Here is a 15,279-nt window from a genome sequence, read left to right on the forward strand (position 1 = left end):
GCTAATGGGTGAGTCCAGATCTACAAAGATCACTAAATCTCCATTGATAGCTTCTGAATGCTTAAAGACAGAGAGAGAGTGTGTGTGTATATATATATTTACCATCCCAGTATTGCTTACATTAGCCAAATGCATTCACTGATTTCAGTATTTCCTATTTTTATGCCATGTTGTCACTTACCCTTCTATGCAGCGATCTGGAATAGAAATAGTTTGAGAGATTTTTCTAAGATCTGCCAACTTCTTTCCGTGTTTCTTCTCTTTAATATAATTCAATGTATAAGTGCTTCCAATATGCTTGGAGTCACCAGCTGAGACTCTAGCGACCTCTTCCCAGAACATTTTTCTGGGAACTGTACTTTTTCCTAGAAGTTACATCTTTCCCATGTTTGGCCTCTCTTATATGTCTAACGAATGACCAATTGTTGTGGCTAGGCCATCCCTTTTCTCCAGGTCTATTTAATTGGCTAGTTTCATGCCCAGTCTGTATGTGCATAGAAAAGTTAGGGAAACTGTGTTAATGAAGAAAGTATGAGTTAGTTTACATAAAAAAAAATTAAAACCTGTTTTCTGGAACTGAGTGTTTTTGGCACTGACAGTTCCCATAAAGAGAAAGCTAATGATTTTCTTCTGAGCATAATATGCGGGTAATTAAGATAATGGTTTTTTAGCTATCTGAAGTGTTTAACGGCCTTTAGACAAAATAAATTTTTGTACCATTCATATATTTAATTTAACTATGCCACAAAACTCAGAAAGAAATATGATCACTTGCTTAATTGCTCAGGCACATTCAACATGATTATTTTCTCCAGCCTCCGCTTGGTAACATCTTACATAAAAAGGCAATTTAGGTTACTTTTTAAATATATGAATCATTTAAGATTTTAAGTATGAATCATTTGACCTCAGTTTCTCATTCGATCTTTTGATGTTTATAAATGTAAATGCATAGATATGTTACATGCACACTTATATGTGAATACCCATGCGTGTGTGAACACGCACATGATATGTAATCAACAATCAATATATTAGAAGAGACAGCAAGACATAGCGTGAGGGTACTTAAAAGAATGATTGTGAGTAACTCCCTTTGGTTATATGGAGCAAAGTTTTGCTGGTAATATTTTTCAGAGAAGTTTGGTTGGATTTTTGTCTTTTATGGGATAATTCTGCCAGTTTGACATCCCCCAGACACTTTGTTACTGACAACAAATAGAGCAGTGGGTGGTCTTTTGGTCTTAGATTTTGTGTGTGTGTGTGTCTGTTCAGGAAGATAAGACAAATGTCTAAAGGACAAGTTTGGAGTTTAAAATGCATCCCTTTGCCCAGAGAGAATGATATATAGACTGTTTTGACAGAAGCTATTACTACTATATATTTAATGTTCTCCTATAATTAGGGCCTTCATGTATCATGATTGCCAACCATTCTTGCGCTGATTCATCATGGAGAAAATCCAGCATGGTAGCGGGGGAGGAGCCTAAAGGCATTGGTACTATACAGATACATGGACCCACTGTCGAGAGGAATTGTGTTGTAACTCTGATGCTGCAGTTGCAGAAGCTGGTTTAAGGAGGAGAATTTTGCCTCTCATATCTGCTCAATACACTTGAGCTGTGCTCTGGAAAGAAATTTTTGCCATAAACTATCATGAAAAGCCACTCTTGCTTGTATGTTGGCATTGTGTACTACGGTATGTGAATGAAGTCTGTAAACTGGAGACATTCACATCTAAGTCTGATTACAAATTTTCCTTAAAAACACTTCTATGGCAGAAATAGTTTTATCTATAAATGAAGTTTTCCCCTGAAAATTGCCTGGTTTTCTCAACAACAACATAGTTTTTCCATGTGGCTGGAAAATATTTGGTTTTAAATAAGAAGTCAAAATTTTCTACTCAAATCTCAGTTTTTTAAAACACTCCGCAGGACATTAAAATATCCCCCCCTTTCCCCCCCTCCACCGTTTCCATCCAGCTCTGTCCCATACAGATACAATCTTAACATTTGTTGTAACCTCCGTCTCACTGCCATTAGAAGTCCACTAACTGCCAGATGGATCTACCACCACTGTAATTTTCTGTTGGAAACCCAGGATGGGATTTTCAAAAGCCCTTATCAATGACCAAATTCTGTCTCCATGAATGTCAAAAATAAAATTAACCATGCTTAAAATAAAGTTTTTAGTCTAATTAGGCTTAACCCCATATATATAGCTAGGGCTATTTAGTGACATTCAATATTATAATAGGCTTTTAGAAAGCCAGAGCATTCCCTAGCTGCTTGATAGCGGAATATATATCTTAAGGCTGCTTCAGAGAATTTAAACATTAAAGTATGGTTTGGATCTATCAACACTGAAGAAATTGCGGAATAATTTTGACCTGTTTTAATACAATTTTATGAAAACCTGACACAAGCAGCATTAAAAAAGGTATCAGCAAATCTATGAATACAGTTCATATAATATTCAATACTTTCCTCTTACACAGTCCATTTTATCCATAACTCTGAATCAGCTTTAAAAACATGGGTTGGAGCCACTATCGTTGTTTTACAGGTAGGTAGTTTGATAGCATCCAAAGAAACAAGTGATTTTTTGTAAAGTCACAACAAATCATCAGCAAGCACTGGGACTAACAAAATTGGTCCTCTAACCAGAGCTGCATCCTAAATAGCTGAACTATTCTAATTCCATCCTATATAGGCAAGGACAGCTAAGGATACATACATTCAAAAGGCATTAACCTCCTGCTACCATCAGTCTCAAACTTACTCGTCAACTGGGAATTGTGGAGCATGACAGCTAAAGTGTCGATATAATATTTGTTGTTATGAATTAATTAGCTTATAAAGCACATTTCTTGCAGAAGCAGTCTATGGCATTATGCACATAAACTACATTACCTTTATATAGAACTTATGCAGGGGAAGGCAAGACAAGCCCTTAGGAAAGCTTTAAAAGTATCAAATCTTGCATTGCTCTCATGTGAGGCATTTTGTAAAGAAAAGACCAAATCTTTGACCAAAAGGATTCAATGGGGTTTGTTGTAGGTTCCTGGGTGAATGTATCTGTGATGTGATGTGTGTCTGCTAGTAAGTATTTGCTTCAGGTTAGGGGGCTGTCTGTAGGTGCGGATTGGCCTGTCTTCCAAGGTCTGTGAGAGTGAGCAATCATTTTCCAGGACAGGTTGTACATTGTCAGTGATGTGCTGGAGGGGTTTAAGCTTGGGGCTTGTGGATACTTGTCTGGCTCTGTCAATCTGTCTTCTCACTTCCCCAGGTGGGTATTTAATTTTTTTTAAGAATGCTTGATAAAATCTTGTAGGTGTTTGTCTCTGTCTATTCTGTTCATTCCCTCTGAAGTACCTAGCATTGGCCACTATTGGAACACGGCATCAGATGGACACAGTATGGCTGTTCTTATATAGTAATCCAACCTGGATTGCACAATGAACTTTGCATTCTACTGAGACATCAGTGGTCTTAGAGTTCCAAATTTCCAAGGTGGTTTCAATGAAATCCACATGGTCTGGCTCACTTGGGCTGATAAGGCAATTAAAAATGCTTTTGCTGCCAAATCTTGAGTGCAGAATCACTGTTGAGCAGATTATTGAATGCTAGGGAGGGTGAAATTAGATTAATTCAGTTTTACTTGAGTTAAATATTTGGATTTTTTTTTTTAGGTAGACATCCCAAATTAGACCTCTAACAACCACCATGCCCAGTTTAAAGGAAGCTGATCAAGGATAACAGGAACCTTAAGGAATAATTGGAGATTTCAGCACAAAAATATTAAGTGAGAAAGTGATTGTAAGAAAAGAGAGAGGGAAGGCTAAAGAAGCAAAGAAATGAAAGCTGTGGCAAACATGACTCCATTGCCAAGACTGCAGCAATGCCTTGCCTCAGAGGCCTCAGATTTTAGTCCTGTTTTGGGGGTTTCTTATGAACCAAACCAATTTCTATTTGCCCTCTACAAGAGCATTGGTTTCTTCTGACAAAGTGCTTCCCATTTGAGCAAAGAAAGGTTGATGGCTGTTGGGGAAAATGCATCTTGAAGACATGTCCAAGCTTCCCTAGCAGACATTGTATGTCTGTTTGTATGTAGGCCAGTCCCTGAGGTGTGGCTGATATCTCTTCCCTACAGTGCCTGGCTACGTCTACACTGGCCCCTTTTCCGGAAGGGGCATGTAAATTTCAGCAGTCGTCGTAGGGAAATCCGCGGGGGATTTAAATATCCCCCGCGGCATTTAAATAAAAATGTCCGCCGCTTTTTTCCGGCTTTTAAAAAAGCCGGAAAAGAGCGTCTAGACTGGCCCCGAACCCAGGACGCAATCCATGCAAGCATTTGCAGCACTGTGAACATTAGCTGACTTTAACAAAAAAGGGTCTCTCTGAACAAGGTCCCCATCCCAGGGTGGGGCAAAGTCTTCTCCTGGCTCTCAACTGGCTTCATAGTTGGTGCCAAATCAGAGCTCTGCCACTGTGGATGCTGATCAGTTCAGGGTTGACCCATGTACCAGGTCCCCCAGTAATGGAAAAACTCCCTTTTGTGGGAAGGGGGAGTTAATCTGAGTCTTGCTTCTATCTTCGCTATCCCGCTACAGCTAACCTATTAGCAGCATTTGTTGAAGGGTCCATCCCAGAGGAAGACCTCATTCTGAATTATTTTTGTTGATGTAAATCCAATTTCAAGATGAAAAAGCTCCGATGCAGCTATAGTAATTACTGGTGGGTGGCCATCATTTGTAAATGAATAGTGCTGCTAAAGAAGGTCAAAGATTTTCAGCTGAAAATTTTGACAAAGGCGTTTTTTTCCCCAAAGCAAGTACATTCTACAAAATGCCTCTAATTCACTCAAAATGTTTAATCAAAAACCAGTTTTTCCCCTCAAACTGAAACTGTTTAGTTTCGTTAGAAAATATTCACCATTTCCAACAACTCTGCTTATAGCAGATGGGTTCTCCAAAGGCACTGGGATGCAGCTGGATGCACAGGGAGCAGCCATATCAAAGACCCTGGCTTTTTTCCCCACCTGTATCTAATAAACTAAATGTGCCATTGCCACCTTAAGAATAGAAAATCCAAGCCCACACTTTAAACTCTCCCCATATGACTACATCTTGGGGGGCCATTCAGAAGCCAGGGGTGGGGTAACTCACTTATAAAGTGGAACCTCTTCTTTAGGATCACATGTGCCCTGTGCTCTTAAACCTACACCAGGTAGGTCACAGGCTTTGGAATTCACAGTATGGGATTGGACATCCTAGGGTAAGTCTCCACTGCAGTCAGGAGGTGTGATTAGCTCCGGAATGTGTGCTATTGCTGGCTTAAAGATCAGAGTGACCATGACAGCATGGGCTAGCTGCCTAAGAACATGCCCTAGCCTACATGTTCTCAACCTTTTTCTTTCAGAGGCCCCCCCAAAACGTCACAGCCCTGCTGTGCCTCAAGAATTCAAAGCCAGGGCTGGCATTAGGGGGAGAGCAAGCAGGACAATTGCCCAGGGCCCCTCACCACAAGGGGCCATGCAAAGCTAAACTGTTCAAGCTTCAACCCCGTGTAACTGGTCATGGGGTCCTGGCCTGCATTCCTGTATAGCAGCACCCTGGCTCCCTCTGGGTCCTAGCAAGTCTAATGCCAGGCATGCTTGGTGCACCCCTTGAACTCTGCTCACAGACCCCCAGGCATCTCCAGACCCTCACTGGAGAAACACTGCTTTAGCCCATGCAGTCACCCATGCCACAGTGGCTCAGCTTGCTAAAAAGGCAGGAAGCTCAAGCAAAGTTAGCTTAGATATTGCCTACACATGGGCTGTGTCTACATTGGCAAGATTTTGCACAAAATCTATCTACACTGGCCGTGAGTTCTCACACAAGAACACTGATGTTCTACCGTAAGAAATCAGTGCTTCTTGTGCAAATACTCTGACGCTCTCATAAGCCCTCTTGCACAACTGTTCTTGCACAAGAGACCAGTGTAGACAGGCAACGTTAATTTCTTGCGCAAGAAAGCCCGATGGCTAAAATGGCCATCGGAGCTTTCTTGTGCAAGAGAGCATCTACACTGGCACAGATGCTTTTGCGCAAAAGCACTTCTCTTGCTCAAAGGCACATGCCAGTGTTGACGCTCTCTTGTGCAAATACTTTAACGCAAAAACTTTTGTGTTAAAAGTATTTGCGCAAAATCTTGCCAATATAGACATAGCCATGCTGTAATCCTACCCCCTCACTAGTGCAGCCAGACCCCTGGAAACTTAAATAAAATGGGTCTGAGCATAGCATTATCAGAGTGATCACACTGTTCCTCATGGCATACCACTGCAGTTGCCATCACTGGAGGAACTTGAGCTTCCTACGTGTAAAAAAGGAGGTGGGGGACAGGCATTCCCTAGAAGCCTCCTTGGCTCAGTAATGCCATGGTGCTCTCTGGATTTGTCCATCCTCACCTCTTGAGTGTCCTGTCTCTGAATCTGGCATTGACCAGGGTTCTGGGCTTTAGCTCTCCCCCCAGGTTCTCCCCTGGACCTTGAATGGCCTGTCTCAGCCTGCATCTTCTCCCAGAATCCCCTCTTTCCCACTCCCTGGCTTGGCCTTCCAGCCAAGTCACATAAAAATCTAAATCCCTTCTAGAGCAGCACAATCAAATCTTTGAACCAAAAGCCTTTTCCACCCTCTCTAGCTTCATTGTGGGTCTCTTAATGGCTCTGTCTTAGGATTTCCACTACAGGTGCCAAACCTGCTCCTGTCCTGCTCATCCACTAGTTTTTCCTAGCTCTTAAACTCTGACCCAGAGCTTTACCCCCATCAAGAGACCTACCTCCTCTTTGTTCTCTCCCCAGTCTGTTTATAAGGCCTCACTCTGTCCCTGCTACCTAGGAGGCAATTAATCACTCTCAGGTGTGGTATTTGAGTAATTGGGGTTTTTTTTCCTCCTTGACTTCAAGGGCTGTGTCTACATTGGCATGATCTTGTGCAAATACTCTTTAACACAAGAGTTCTTGCGTTAAAGTATTTGCGCAAGAGAGCGTCTACACTGGCATGTGCCTTTGCGCAAGAGATGTGCTTTTGTGCAAGAGCATCCATGCCAGTGTAGATGCTCTCTTGCACAAGAAAGCTCCGATGGCCATTTTAGCCATTGGGCTTTCTTGCACAAGAAATTCACGTTGCCTATCTACACTGGCCTCTTGCGCAAGAACAGTTGGGCTTATTCCTGAGTGGGAGCATCATAGTTCTTGCACAAGAAGCACTGATTTCACACATTAGAACGTCAGTGTTCTTGCACAAGAACTCCCTGCCATTGTAGACAGGCAGCATGTTTTTGCGCAAAAGTGGCCACTTTGGCACAAGATCGCGCCAATGTAGACACAGCCAAGGTGATCATATTTAATCACAATCACAGCAGGCTACAAGGTATTTGGGGGTTGGGAGCATGATGGAAGAATGCCAATGAAGGGGGCCTTATCTGAGTGAGAGAGAATTATAACTGAATTATAACCGGTAGGAAGCCAGACATTGTCATAATTCAGCGTAAGTGTTGATTCTCACATATTAAATACTGAAAGCAATGGCCACAGCAGGAAATGAATCCTCCTAAAATGGATGCTTAAAAGTTGACAGAAATAGGTACCACAGACAGAAGAAGGAAGGAAACAGCAACCAGCAAACCTACAAGGAAGTATCAGAAAGTCCCTCCAACTGTGTAGGCAATTTGGGCATGGGAAATTACTGCAGGCAGGATTCTCATTATTAGTGTGAGGAAAAGATGCCCTAATAACTGTGTTATCTGCTATGAACTCTTTAGAGACCAAAATAGACTAATTTGTTCCAAGGTTACAAGGTTTACAGACTGAGGCAGGAGACACAGAAAAGGAGATTGCTACTGTGGGTGAGAGAGCACACCTGTACTGAGAGGAGGTGGAAATAAATTAGGGCTATTTCTTAAAGCCCTGATGAAAGAAAATGGTATCTTGCCTAGGGAAGCCAAAGCATCTGAAAAACAGAGTAAAGAAGGAATGTTTAAATGGTTGAGTTGAGCAAAATGCTGGTAATGAAACTTCGTCTGGTTTGGGATTTCTTTACGAACCAAAAACTTGGAGCCAAGTGACCAAGCCTGAGCCAATGCACTATTTTTTCAGGTGTAAACCATAGGGGAATCAATACTTTAAAGTGATAGTTGATTCCAACCCAGCACCCAGTCTGGCGGTGAGGCTGATTTTCACTGTATTACTGAGTGGGTGCAGGACAGACCACCCCAAAGCACAACTAGAACTGCCAAGTGTCACACAGTTCAGATTAAAATAACAAAAGGTATCATACAGAAGTTGCTGTTGTGATGGCTGTCATCTTGGCCAGCACACCAAGCACTGAACTTGGGTTCTTTAGAGCTTAAAAGCAGCATAAGCTGCTACAGCGTGAGCTGAAGAGGCACCGTCTCTAGCCAGAGGCTGTAACAGACAAACATACTTTGTAGATCAGGCACTGAGGGAGGATCTGTAAGCTACTCACTGGTGAGATACCCTATTACAGAAGAAATGGAAACCTTGCTGAATTACTCTCTGATTTGAAAGGTGTTGAGCACTCAATTACAATTGAAGAGCTCAACAACTCTAGCAGCACAGATGTGCCTAATGTTAGGAAAACACACTGAAAGTTTCGAATATCAAAGATCAAAAATATACCTCTGAACATTTTTTTTTTTAATGTCAGAATTTTACCAGTGATGACCCACTCCAGTTTTGATCTCTGGATAGAGAAATAGCTTTGGGGCAGGTAACAAAGTGGACGAAATGGGAATAGGAGTCAGGAATTCTTTTACATCATACCCCCTCCTTGTCCCTTTGCTTTAGAACTTGGAAACACTCGTGCCTATTACTAGCAAGAAGCAGAGAATGTCAAGCCATGAACTGAAGTCCTGATCTTGCAAAGATTTGCACAAGTAACTTTATGTATGAGTTGCTCCACTGAGCTCATTGTGTCTGTTCCTGGGTCTAAGTCTTTTCAGAATGGGGTCTTAGTCAATAAATATATATCAAACTAAGAAGGAAATGCCCACGTACCAATTTTAAATTTAAAATAGCTGTCTTGAAGATATTCTCTGTGACACTTCTTCAGTGACTGATAATGACAGGAGATATAATAGACTAAGCCAAAAGGAAAACAGCAATGTCCCTCAGGGTATGTCTACACTACAAAGTTAGTTCGAACTAACTTTCATAGGCGCTACACTAGCGCACCGTTAGTTCGAACTTAATTCGAACTAACGGAGCGCTTAGTTCGAACTAGGTAATCCTCATTCCACGAGGATTAAGCCTAGTTCGAATTTACTAGTTCGAATTAAGGGCTGTGTAGACCCTTAATTCGAACTAGTGGGAGGCTAGCCCTCCCCAGGTTTCCCCCAGGGAAACTCGTCTGCCCCCCTCCCGGACCCGGACCCCTTAAAGGGGCACGGGCTGGCTACAGTGCCCGTGCCAGGTGCAAGCCTGCCAGCACCCAGCCAGCAGACCCTGCACCTGGCACGGATCGAGCCACCCACCCGATGCCCCCCAGCCCTCCCCCTCTTCCCGGGACCAGGCTGGCAGCTCCCGGGAGCTTGCCTGGGGCCGCAAGATGTGGGCACCCGCCTGGGCTAGTGCGGACATTGTGGACCTCGTCCACGATCTCCGCACTAGGCACAGGAAAGTGGCTAGCTAGGGCAGGAGAGCTGCCAGCCTGGCTACCCAGGAGCAGGTGTGCATGAAAATCAAGGGGGTCCACTGAGACCCCCGACCCTGAGCCCTGAGCTTACAATGGCCGTACTGGGTCAGACCAAAGGTCCATCTAGCCCAGTAGCCTGTCTGCCGACAGCGGCTAACCCTAGGGACCCTGGAGGGGATGGACCAAAGACAGTGACCAAGCCATTTGTCTCGTGCCATCCCTCTCCAGCCTTCCACAAACCTTGGGCAGGGACACCACTCCTACCCCCTGGCTAATAGCACTCCATGGACCCAACCTCCATGACTTGATCTCACGTCCCTTTAAACTCTGTTCTAGTTCTAGCCTTCATAGCCTCCTGCAGCAAGGAGTTCCACAGGTTGACTTTTTGCTTTGTGAAGAACAACTTTCTGTTACTAGTTTGAAGCCTGCTACCCATTCCTTTCCTTTGGTGTCCTCTAGTCCTTCTTTATGGGAACTAATGAAGAACTTTTCTGTATGCATCCTCTCCACCCCACTCCTGCTTTTAGAGACTTCTATCCTGTCCCCCCTCCATCTCCTCTTTTCTAAGCTGAAAAGTCCCAGTCTCTTTAGCCTCTCTTCATATGGGACCTGTTCCCAACCCCTGATCATTGTAGTTGCCCTCCCCTCTCCCACCGTCTCTCTTCCCCTCTCCCACCTCCTTTTCCCAGTCTCTCTGAGTTTTGTTCAATAAAGAGAGATTCTGTTTTTGACCACACGTTTTCTTTATTTTGTACATCAAGAAAAGGGGCTAGGGAAGGGTAAGTGGAAGGAGGTGAGGGAGGAATGGGGTACGAGCCCCCGATGGGGAGGACTGGGCTGGCTCTGTGGGCTTCTGGGGGTGGAAGCTCTCCTGCAGCCCCCAATTACTCCCTCTCCCCAGATGGCAGCCTGCGGCAAGTGCAGCCAGGCTGATGGCCGAGTGGTGTGATGTGCCCAGTGTGGGTACTCTGGGCACTCCAAGCCAGGACTGCTTTGCAAGCGGAGCACCCCAGAGAACTGTCTGTCCGGGGTGGGGGTCGGGACCCTTTAAGCGCAGCCCCCAGCTAGTTTTTAGTTCTAGATGCGTTAGTTCGAATTAGCTTAGTTCGAATTAACTAATTCGAACTAATTCGAACTAAGTTAGTTCGAATTAGCGCTGTAGTGTAGATGTACCCTCAGGTTTAAGGATCCATTTAACCCATCTAAGCATGGCATCCCCAAAGACGAAGAGAGCAATTTGTTACTTTAAGGGAAGTTCTGCAAAGCACTGGAGCAGAGTTTTCAGTTCTATATCCTGCCAAAAGGGGGATTTAATAGTTTTAAATATACTGTGGGCTGTAAATATGTGATGTAGATGAACATTGGTTGGACTGATGGTTTTGAAATAGAATAAGGAAAAATAATAATTTACAGCATTAATCAACTGTAACGGGGCTATATGGAAATAACTCATGCCAAAGCCATGTCCACTATCTGTAGCAAGAAGGAGACAGCGCTCTTCTAAAGAAGCTGATCAGGAGAAGAGATTCAGATCAAGAATGCACACATAACTGATCATGAAGCTGTAGCCAGTTTATTATGTGCAATAAAAAGGTTACACAATACGTACTTTAAGAAAAGACATAAAACACCAGAGTTGAATTTTGACCAAAATGTTAAAAATCCTGGACAGAAAGGTCTTTTTATTTGCAATTTTTTTGAGTAATAGGTTATTTTTCAGCAAACCAATAACATAGGGGGAGGGACATTAATTCTCTGCTGGCTGGACACTCTCATCTTGAGTCAAATTTACGAAGTAGTTGTGTTTTCTTTTCTTCTTGTTGTTTAAATGGGAGCTATTTGATAAATTTCATTTGTGCAGCACTACAGAATAAGATTACTGTATGTACTATACGAGTTCAAATTAATAGTCTTCTCTAGATTGATATGAACTGGATTAATAAATAATAATAATAATAATTAATACCTGCCCCTGCTCTCTGTTGTCTGCTTTTATCCCTAGTCATAGTCACAAAAGGCCCTTTTCATCAAATTACATTTATGGCCTGCATCAGAGGATTATGAGTTCCAATGGCCCATATAAACTGATCTGACGTATTCATGGGAAATATCAGTCCAGGTGATAGCTCACATTCGAAGATGTACAGCTAGGGTAGAAGAGTTGTGCGAGGATGAGAGAATTCGAATATCTGGTTCCTTCCCCACAGTGCTGTACAAACTCCTGTGCTCAACACATCTCTTCTTCTCCACATCTCCAGTGGAGACCACAAACTGTACCACAGGTGTAGGGCTGCAGGGAGTAACTACTGTGCCTCTCCGGTACAGAGAGAGAGAGAGGCCAAATTCAGGTGAGATCTGCAGTTAGGAGCTATGTCAGTCAGGATGTAAAAATTCACACCCAGGACTTCACAGAGCTATGTCAACCCTAAGTCCTAGAGCAGAGGCAGCCATGTTGATGGAAGAATTCTTCCATTGATATGGCTGCTGACATATGGAGAAGTGGTGTTCCTACATTAGTGCAGGCTGCATCCACATTGCAGGATTATGCTAGCATGACTAGGTCAAAATAGCTAGGTCAGCATGGTATCCATAGTGCAGGCATATTTTAAGGCTATTGAAGCTCTGGGCTCCCCCATATTTGGGGCATGCTGCTCTCCCAGGATGATACTCCCTATTGGAGCTGTGCAAATAACTGATTTGTTGTTTTCAGTTGCCAAAGTGAGGGAGGAGGGGGGAAGAAGGAAGGATTTTTTCAGCATAACGAAGGTTGCACAGACGTCATTTCAGCTCAAATGAATTGTCTTCTTTGGTCCAAAATTAAATATTTTGAGGGTTTTTTATAGTTGTTTCAAACTAACTGGAATGTTGAAGCAAAACTTCTTTGAAGTGAAACTTTTCATTTTGGAAATGCCCAAACAAACCAGTTTAGCATTTTTGAAGGGTGCTGTAATGGGACCGCAACAATTTGCCAAAATCAACCCACATTTGTGCACTGATTTGGTAGAAATGAATCTCTCTCCTTTTTTAGTTAAAAAAAAGTGATTTCCACAAGAAAAAATAAAATAAAATAAATTCTCAGCTCTATTTCCACATTATGGCTTTACTCTTCCTTGGGTAGTAGTGCCAAGAATTACCCACACAAAAGCCATGTAGTCACAAATTCTGATTCACATCCACATCAGAATTCCCCAGTGTGTAGGAAGGTTAACATCTGGGGGTTCATTTTACCTCTTTGGCTGAGATTTTCAAAGGCAAAACCAGCTATTGGATGCTAGACCCCCATCAAAAGTCAGTGGGAATTACTCGCCAAACTGTCAGATGACCTTAGAAAACTTTCCACCTTGCTCAATTTGCTCAATGCATATAATAACTAAAGAACAGTGTTATAGATATCAGACTCAATGTGGATCACAACTAGAGTCAGACTGTTAGCACATCAGTAAAAAAAAATTATATCTAATGTACGAATAATTACTTACATGTTATATTGCTTCTTGGGGATTACTCTCCATTAGACAGATTTAAATCTTGTTAAATGCAGAAAAGAAATTGCTGATATTCTTTAAGTTTATATTGGGACATCTTTCTTCCTTGTAAAGTATCTCATGCATGTGTTGCTACGACTTCCACTGTACAGTAATTAAGATTTATATTGCTTTAGGATGTTTGATGCTAACACTGGAAATTATGTTTCTCTGAAAACAGAATGTAAATGTAAAAAGAATGTTTACACACGAGACTTTTCTCCTCAGTGAACATGTAATAGGCACTTGCATATGGTTTGTAATATGACGCGACTGACCAAATACCAAACACAGAGATTCCCAGATACTTGAGTTAGATTATTTTAAAGTAAGGCTCTCTGTTACTGTTGAATTCTAAGTGCTCTAGAATGAAAGCAATATCCGTACCTACTTCATATATGCTTATTTTGCAGTGAAATCTTCCACCAGGGTAACATATGTCATATCACAACATGAACTATCTACATATTGAAATACCAGAATATGAGGGAGTATTTATATAACAGTAGCTCCAGAGTCCCTGACCAAGACCCATTGTGCAAATTGCTGCATGTGCACATGATATGAGTCAGTCTCTCTGCCCTGAAGAATTATACTGGTTGAATTTTTCTAGTTCAGCCCCCTCGGGACCTGACCAGCACTTGCTGGACCATGGGAGGTCAATATTTTCTAGCAGTATTACCAACACTTCCACTGCTTACCGGGCTCTTAGAAGACATTAGGGTGTGTCTACACTGCAGGGCTTAAGTAGAAATAAGCTACGCAAATTGAGCTATGTATCTTATTTTGATATAGGGAGCATCTATGCAGCACTTATTTCGAAATAGAGCACTCTTCCTCCGACTTCCTTTACTCCTTGTACAATGAGGGTTACAGGAGTTGGAGTAAGAAGTCCTCCAGCTTGACAGTATTTTGAGACTATTTTGAAATAACTGCTTGCTGTGTAGACATGAACTAAGTTATTCTGGAATAGCGCTAGTTATTTTGAAATAGTGTTGCAGTGTAGACGTACCCTTGGGGGTAAATTAGAGCTAAATAATAAGACTGGTGTCTGTAAACAAATTTTATGAGACTGCAGGAAACTTGGCCACACCCGTGATAAGTGGACAACCAGCTAACTAAAATCATCCTGGACCATGGATGTTGCCAGACTAGAGAGTTCCAGACTAGAGAGATTCAACCATATGAGGAGAGGTTAAAGGGACTGGGACTTTTCAGTTTAGAAAAGAGGAGACTGAGGGGGGATATGATAGAGGTATATAAATTCATGAGTGGTGTGGAAAGGACCGATAAAGAAAAGTTATTTATTAGTTCCCTAAATAGAAGAACTAGAGGACACCAAATGAAATTAATGGGTAGCAGGTTTAAAACTAATAAAAGAAAGTTCTTCTTCACACAGCGTGTAGTCAACCTGTGGAACTCCTTGCCAGAGGAGGCTGTGAAGGCTAGGACTATAATAGATTTTAAAGAGAAGCTAGATAATTTCATGGAGGTTAGGTCCATAAAAGGCTATTAGCCAGGGGATAAAATGGTGTCCTTGGCCTCTGTTTGTCAGAGGCTGGAGAGGGATGGCAGGAGACAAATCGCTTGATCGTTGTCTTCGGTCCACCCTCTCTGGGGCACCTGGTGCTGACCACTGTCGGCAGACAGGACACTGGGCTAGATCAACCTTTGATCTGACCCAGTACGGCCGTTCTTATGTTCTTATGTAACTGAAAAATGGGTAGCACCTCAGTTTACAGATTTCTCTCTCTCAACTCTCTCCAATACTTTCCTCCAGTAGATCTCAATGTGCTTTACAAAGGAGGAGAACATTAAAATCGTCATTATCTCAGCTTTACCAATGGGGCCGGAATCTGACACACAGAGCAGCAACATGACTTGCCACAGGTTATCCAGGAGACCAGTGGTTGAACCAAGAAGAGTACGTAGTTCTCCTACTGACTTGCCCAAGGTAAGAAAGGAAATTTATGGTAGACCTGGGAAGCAAACAATCTCCGGAGCCTAGTCTACTGAGTGAACCACAATGCTAACCTTTCTCTCCTTTACATTTAG

The 15,279-nt window shown here is 42.5% G+C and overlaps 2 long non-coding RNA genes across 3 annotated transcripts in view; one reads left to right on the top strand and one right to left on the bottom strand.

Annotated features, from left to right (window-relative positions):
- LOC112547027 (uncharacterized) overlaps nucleotides 1-15,279 on the top strand; it is a 40,788-nt gene that overhangs the window by 20,532 nt on the left and 4,977 nt on the right. For both annotated transcript variants that reach the window (XR_003090767.2, XR_012903106.1), the window contains exon 2: nucleotides 15,005-15,178. This is a non-coding gene — a long non-coding RNA (uncharacterized LOC112547027). The remainder of the gene's footprint in view (nucleotides 1-15,004; nucleotides 15,179-15,279) is intronic.
- Nucleotides 1-15,279, bottom strand: part of LOC112547026 (uncharacterized) — a 29,735-nt gene that overhangs the window by 12,533 nt on the left and 1,923 nt on the right. The window contains exon 2 of the long non-coding RNA XR_003090766.2: nucleotides 13,180-13,395. This is a non-coding gene — a long non-coding RNA (uncharacterized LOC112547026). The remainder of the gene's footprint in view (nucleotides 1-13,179; nucleotides 13,396-15,279) is intronic.

This window comes from Pelodiscus sinensis, chromosome 1 (genome assembly GCF_049634645.1).
Source record: "Pelodiscus sinensis isolate JC-2024 chromosome 1, ASM4963464v1, whole genome shotgun sequence".
Lineage (NCBI taxonomy): Eukaryota > Metazoa > Chordata > Testudines > Trionychidae > Pelodiscus > Pelodiscus sinensis.